Here is an 8,430-nt window from a genome sequence, read left to right as displayed (position 1 = left end):
ATGCATGTGTGACCCCTTAGGATTGGACATACGACCCCTTAAGACACTATGTGATGGACTAAGGGGTATGTCATTCATAGTAGGATTTTATAAGGGGTCATCTATGGTTCTAAGGGGTCATGCATATGTTATAACACATGCATGACCCCTTATGACACTATGTGATCCTAAGGGGAATGTCATATGTACATTAGGATGTTATAAGGGGTCATATGTCACCTACTAAGGGGTCACACATGTGTTAATGCATGTGTGCGCCCTTAGGACCACATATGACCCCTTAGGACACATAGGAAATGTCATATGTACAATAGGATGTTATACGGGGTCATATGTGACCTACTAAGGGGTCACACATGTGTCAATGCATGTGTGACCCCTTAGGATTGGACATACAACCCCTTAAGACACTATGTGATGGACTAAGGGGTATGTCGTTCATAGTAGGATTTTATAAGGGGTCATATGCGGTTCTAAGGGGTCATGCATATAAGGGGTCATATGCAGTTCTAAGGGGTCATGCATATGTTATAACACATGCATGACCCCTTATGACACTATTTGATCCTAAGGGGAATGTCATATGTACATTAGGATGTTATAAGGGGTCATATGTGACCTACTAAGGGGTCGCGCATGTGTTAATGCATTCGTGAGCCCTTAGGACCACATATGACCCCTTAGGACACATAGGAAATGTCATATGTACAGCAAGATGTTATAAGGGGTCATATGTGACCTACTAAGGGGTCACACATGTGTCAATGCATGCATGACCCCTTAGGACTAGACATACGACCCCTTAAGACACTATGTGATGAACTACGGGGTATGTCATTCACACTAGGATTTTATAAGGGGTCATATTTGGTTCTAACCACATATGACCCCTTAGGACACTATATGATCCTAAGGGGAATGTCATATGTATAGTAGGATGTTAGAAGGGGTCATATGTGACCTACTAAGGGGTCAGGCATTTGTTAATGCATGCGTGACCCCTTAGGACAACATACGACCCCCTAAGACACCAAGTGATGGACTAAGGGGTATGTCGTTCATAGTAGGATTTTATAAGGGGTCATATGCGGTTCTAAGGGGTCATGCATATGTTATAACACATGCATGACCCCTCAGGACCACATATGACCCCTTATAACACTATGTGATCCTAAGGGGAATGTCATATGTATAGTAGGATGTTATAAGGGGTCCTATGTGACCTACTAAGGGGTCATGCATGTGTTAATGCATGCGTGACCCCTTAGTTCCACATACAACCCCTTAAGACGCTATGTGATGGACTAAGGGGTTTGTCGTTCACACTAGGATTTTATAAAGGGTCATATATGCAGTTGTAATGGGTCACGCATGTGTTAAGACACTATTTGATGGACTAAGGGGTATGTCGTTCACACTACAATTTTATAAGGGGTCATATGCGGTTCTAAGGGGTCACGCATGTGTTATAACACATGTGTGACCCCTTAGGACCACGTATGACCCCTTAGGACACTAGATGTGATCCTAAAGGGAATGTCATACATGTACACTAGTATGTTATATGTGATCCTCTATGACCTCCTAAGGGAACATATAGTGTCATCAAGGCATATGTGGTCTTAAGGGGTCATGTTGTGCGTGTAATAGGATGTGAAAATGGGTCACATTGTAGAGGAAATTTATTTTGTCTAATTTGTTTAAATTTGTTATCTAAATTTTTGAATGTTTATTTAAATTAAAATTTATTAATTTTTCTAAGGTTTTTCTTTTTTTTTGCTAATGTTTTTCTAAGTTCTGATTTACTACAGGTTCTAAGTTTTCTATGTTTTTCATAACAATTTTTTAAAATGTTGAAAAAAATATACATCTATACAATTATGTAATTTTAAAAACAAATTGACACATTTCAGTCAAAACATTAAATTATCAAACATTTTTCTAAAATAATGAAAAACAATAAATTATCAAACATTTTTCTAAAATGTTGAAAAACAATAACTATATACAATTATTTAATTAAAAAAATAAATTAACAAACAAATTATTTACAAATTTAATAAAAAAAGACATTATTAAACCAAACAAAGGGTTATTTTGTGCACCTGGTCGAAAACTGAAATAGGAAAGATGCTAACTGCTGCAGACAAAGCTCGGTGACGTGATGCTGACGACTAGTTTGATCCAACCCCCACCAGACAGAAAAAGTCAAATTTGATAATGACCTTTTAACTGTCATTTTCGCTATTTATAAATTTTTAAAAAACCCTAACCGAAAATGGTTCGAGTGAATGGGGGATTCGCTCGAACCAATTAAAATATTAATATTTAAGTGGGTTCGCTCAAACCAAAAACTTACCCATGGTTCGAGCGAACCCAGACCCGCAGTTGGGTTCGCTCAGACTCCCAGGGGTAGTCCGAGCGAACATTACCATTTCTCTTGAACACCGAGAAAATCGAAGTTCCCACTTTTGCCAAATTCCTTCGTTGGCAAAAGTGGGAACCAGCTTTGTGAATTCACCCCTCAGTGTTTTATGAATGTCAGTTGTAGTCATTAAGAAACCTATACCTATACTTTCTATGTGGTACCAACTATTCTTCAAGTTAAAGTTTTAGTTTGATAATCTCACATAGCAAATATTTCACCAACAAAAAAAAATCTACATATCACTGGCCAATGTAAGCAACCAACAATACATTTGAAAGTCAATCTTCTTAATCATTTGAAAGTTGACCTTCTTAATCACTGATTCCCTAACAAAAACACAATACAAAATTTTGTAAAATGCTAAATTGCATACCAATCTTTAGGCAAAGATGAAGCAACTAACATAACATATAGTTTTCAGCCTTTCTTTTAAATAATTAAAAAGATAGAACTATGAATTAAAAGGATATTATAACAAGTGTGAGAAGATGTTGAAGACAAGATGACTGTTGAGCCATAACATCACCAAATTTACACTGTATTTCATTGGAACATGGTTCCCGAGGCTAATGAATCCTTTGCAACTCCTGAATTTGTGACTAAAAAGAGAATTTTACAGAGTAGCCTCTTATGTTAATTATGCATATGGAGCAATTAAACTATTATTTCTCCCATTATGAAAAAATGAGAAAAAAACTCCACAATATTTCGTTCTGCCTTACCAAATAGTTATTAAAAAAAAACATGTGTTGACTTGTGAAAACTAAAAATCTTGCAATAAAACTTAGGCTTTTTTTTGTCTCCAAATAAATTTAGGGCAGAATCTATACCTGCCAACAAAACACCATTTAACTTAGACTAAGCCCAAGTTAAACGAGCATTTTGAGGGCGAAATTACACCTGACAAAAAATTGTGCCAATAAAAACTTACTTTGTACAAATTAGGCGTAAGAAAACAAGCTAAATATAAATAAATGATTTTCTCAACAGTATTTTAATTTTTTTTAACCTCTTGAAAACTTGAAAAATGATTACTATGAATCAAACAAAAATCACAAAAAATTCAAAGCCAAAAACATATTTGCTTCCATGTATTTGAATCTTCCATGCTTATAATACACAAAATGCATCAGGCTCGCAATGAAGTTAGGAGAGTCTAAATAATGACACACAAAATGCATTTAGCATATATACAATTTTTATGTTTAGAGTTCATATCTTTGCCAAAGTTATCTGAAGGTTGTGGTCTAGTGATTTTGTGATACATTCACACCTGTTTGAGGCAGCTCGTAGCACATAATCTTTTATAGATATTTTGAACAAGTTTGACTAATATGCAAAGCATCTAGAAGGTATGATTGAAATAGTCCCTTTAACTATTCGCATAAAAATTCTAAGATATTATACAAACAGAAAGCATCTAAAAAATCAACTCACTTAGCCATGAAAAGGAGGCAAGTGGTTACATATTCTCTCAGATACCATTTTAAGCCTCACCAGAACCAAGAATTATAGACAAAAAGTAATGGGAACTAAGCTAACCTGGAATTAATAAATTGAATGAGAACAGATCCACTCTGTGCCCGTCAAACTCTAGAAACTTGAACTTGAAACCACTGAGCTATTAAAATTTAGCACACAGAGTTCAAGCCTTATTGCCTTCGATTGAACAATATTTTAGTCTCCTACAGCATACCCGCCATTAATCAAAGCCAGAGAGCAAAACAACTGCATTTAATGTGTTTTACGAATGCTAGCTGTTACTTCAAGGAACTTGTAAATGCCCTCGTACCTGTAGAAAAATAATATTTTAAAAAACTCTCTTAATTTTTCTTTTTCATTGGTGGACGATTCTATTTTCCATAAAAAATAATTTAAACCCCAGGAAACTATCAGCTGCCAATCAGAAAATAGAAAAAATTAATAAAAAAAATAGCTTTAATAAAATAATAACATAGAACTATAGCTTAAATGGGTTGACGAAATTTTCAAGCAGCAATTTAATATCAAATGCTTGCAATGAAAACATTAGTCTCTGCCTTATAAGGCAGGGACTAATAATGGATATTAAGTTATTGTAATATGGGTGGCCAATGAACTAATTTGCATTATACTAATATGGGTATACTATAATGCAAAGTTTCGAGCCACATATCACCCAAATCTGCAAGTTGAATCATCAACGAGTGTTTGTCATACTACGACTACAAGCTACCTTCAATACCAGCGAACATTGTGATTAAATTGACTGCGATAAATGTACTCATCCATAGCGATTGCATCTTGAGAAGCGATTCCAAATCTCTGATTTGTGATTTGCATCCATTAATAGAATCATGGCATTGCGACTCTAATTTTGACATTGGTGAATTTACCCTTGAACACAGCAACTTAGACATCAGCGGCATTGGCAAAGTAATATCGGCAAACCCTCAAGCCTGAGTTTGATGAATTGCATTTGAACAGTCACTTTGATAAGTTCATAGGCAGCGATTCTGATTTTCATCAACAAATTCTTTTTTACTCAATCCAAATTCAACGCGCATAGGGATCTCATTTAAGGATAGGGAATTCATCCTCTTGTATGGTGACTTCATTGATCAAAGGTGAAATTCCTATATCCATACTACTAACACTTTCCTGATGGTAAAGTGTCTTGTATAGTCAACTGGAATCATTCAACTAAAGCTTAACTTCAATTATCGCTTCTTCATTGATATGCATCAACTTGATGGTGTCTATGCTTGTAGTGATTATTTGAAAATCACAAAGCCATCCTTAGAAGATCACACTAGCCTTGTGGACATATTTATAGCATGTCAAAGCAAGACTTAGTTAGAGTTTCATCAAAGATCATCCATTGCTTCTACATTCTTAGAATTAGAATAACCTTCTAAACCCTATCCTTTTTCCCTTTTTTTCTAACCAAGTCAAGTAAAATCCCACGTTCCAGCATCATTTGAGCATTCAGGTATTCAACATAAGTCCCCTCGTAGGTACAAAAAATTACATCAATACCACTGAAGCTATCCTACAAGTCAAGACTTGACATAAAAGAACCTTGGAGTCATCTCATGTGATCCTTCGCAGATATTCAACATTTGAGAGTCTTTTTATCAAGAGAGGATAGAGTGCCATTGGTATTTTCTTTTGTGTTCAATAGTGCATCGAAACACCATCAACAAGACAGTATCTCATATTCCAATTGTATGTCGAAATCTTCACTTATTCATTTCAACTTATGAAAAGTATATTTATTTCTACTTACTTTATCCATCATTGATTCATATTCTCTAATTGAGGACTTCCTCGGTGATAAATTTTAGACAACAAGATTGTGATTTTGTCTCTTAGAGACTTCACAAAATCGGTCAATACAAGGATATCACAATCTCCCCCTCTTGATTTTGCTTGTCCTCTTGAAATTTCTCCTCGTCCTCCTTCTTGGATGAACTTGTGCATAGATTATTAGTACCAAACATATAATCATATAAATTAAAGTAATGACAAATGTTAGAAAAGTTACTACTTAGTTTCTATTGAATCTATTGAAACTTGGAGGGATTGGCTTCCTTGAGTCCTTTACCCAAACTTGAGATGGACTGGCTTCCTTGAACCATTTATGTCCAACTTCAGAGAGACTGGCTTCCTTCAGCCATCCTTGTCCAACTTGGTAGGGACTAGCTTCTTTGAGCCATGGCCCAACTTGAGAGGGACTAGCTTCCTTGAGCCATTCTATCCACTTGAGGGAGACTGGCTTCCTTGAGAAATCTCTATCCAACTTGGGGGGGGCTAGCTTTCTTTGAGCCATTTCCCAAATTGAGAGGGACTGGCTTCCTTGAGCCATTATGTCCACTTGAGGGGGGTTAGCTTCCTTGAGCTAGTGTACCTAATCTTGAGAGGAACTGACTTCTTTGTGCCATAATTCCTATACATTTCTATATGCCTAAGACGAACTGCCTTCTTTGTGCCATAATTCCTCTACATTTCTTTATGTTTAGAAGGAATGGGTTCCTGGAGGCTTGGAGCCATTTCTACACCAAACCTAAGAGACTTACTTTCTCTGCTTCGAAACTTTGGTCAGCATTTATGCCATTCTCATCTCCTTCTTGAGAAGAAATGGGAAGCATATTTTTGGCCATTTCTACACTAAGCCTAAGAGTAGTTGTTCTCTACAACCCTCTTACTCTACTGAGCAGCTCATGTTTTCTATCCACATTCTTACTTCCCTATATACTCTTTGGGAAGGCATGGAGTTTTATTGAGTCATTCCTACACCAAGTATTTACTTGGCAGCCCTTACTTTAACCTCCATCTGTTAAAATCAGAAGCCCAAAAAGAGGTGGAAGTGGAACAGGTGAGGATTGACCTATCAGATGAAATAGAAGAAGATACCAACCTTTGGGAGGAAGTGGCGATTATTTGCAAGATTGTCAAGCTGAAATATGAGAGAAGATTCAAAAAAGGTTGGTTTCTCTCCCATAATCATGGACATACACCGAAGCAAGGCTTCTAACAATGCTCAGGATGCTTGGATGGGCTTGTCAGACACGAAGGTCAATTACGACATGAGGTCAAAAGAGGAGTTTGATAATGAAGATGAATTGGATATTATTGACCTGAGAAGCATTAGCCAATCGGCAAATGTTCTATTGGGGAGATCCAAAGGAAGTAGAGGGACGAGGAGCAACAAGAAAAAGTATGAAGATAGGGCAAAGGAGAAAGGCATCATCAATGTAGTCAAATTTTTTAGAAGATTCAGGGGAGGTAAGTCCTCCCTAGGAGGAACATGAGGATCCTTACCTGGAATGCCAGGGGCCTCTCGGCTCCTGACAAGAAACTCTTGGTTAGGCATTCATTAGAGAAAGTCTCTAATAAAATAATTATATTCCAAGAAACCAAGCTGAGTTTGGATAAGGCGCTTAGTTTTCTACATTATTGTTCTAGATGGGAAGGTATTTTCCAAGAAGCTAGGGGTTCTGCAGGAGGCCTAGGGTTCTTATGGAACCCCCATGTGGTCAATATTTTCCCTAGAGAAATGTCAAAATATTGGATGATATTTAGAGTGAACTCCTTTCTTATGATTCAGAGTTCCCTTTGATTAATGTTTATGGGTCTTTTAAAACAAAGGACAAGATGAGAGTTTGGAAGGAACTATCAAAACGCATCAGTATCATTGGCAAGGATTGGTTGGTGGTGGCAGGAGACTTCAACACAATTTAAGAAGTTCTAACAAAATTATGGAATATTTTAAAAGTTTTTTAAGCAGACAATGAGGTGGTTGATGTAATTCCAAAAAATGGCCAATTTACATGGATGAATAGGAGACTAAATTTTACCAATATTTTGAAAAGATTAAATTGGTTCTTGGTGGGACCAAGAAGGATGGAAGGCCATTTCTCCTTGGCGTTGAGCATTTTGCTGATTTTTATTTCCGATCACTTCCCTATCCAGTTGGAACTAGAAATTGGAAAGACTCGATTCTCTGGGAATTTTTATTTTCAAAGCATGTGGTGGTAGGACGGGCAATTCTTGTCTTATCTAAAAAAATTTTGGGAAGAGAGTAATATATTTGAAGATACGCCCAGTTTCTGTTTTGTGAAACAATTACATTTCCTTAAGGATAAAATTAAGCAGTGGAACGTACAATCCTTTAGGAATATTTTTTTTGAGGCTAGAGAAGGAGATTGTGTCTCTTAATGAGAAGGTGATTTGGCTAGGAATGACTAATGTTGATTTTGAAAAAGGAAAGGAGCTAATGGAATGTCTGTCGGAGGTATTAATTAGGGGGGATATTTTCTGGTGTGACAAGTCTAGGGAGATGTGAATTTCGGAAAAAGACTTAAATACAAAGTTTTTTCACTTGTCGGTTAAGGCAAAGAGGTTGCTCAACATGAACGAGGTGATCAAGGATGAAAATAATATGTGGTGTTCAGCGGGAGATAAAATAGAGAGGTTTGTAGTTCGACACTTTGAAAACCTGCTTGGCTCATTTGCAGGGA

The sequence above is a fragment of the Cryptomeria japonica genome, unplaced genomic scaffold (assembly GCF_030272615.1).
Source record: "Cryptomeria japonica unplaced genomic scaffold, Sugi_1.0 HiC_scaffold_46, whole genome shotgun sequence".
NCBI lineage: Eukaryota > Viridiplantae > Streptophyta > Pinopsida > Cupressales > Cupressaceae > Cryptomeria > Cryptomeria japonica.
This window is presented reverse-complemented; position numbering follows the sequence as displayed.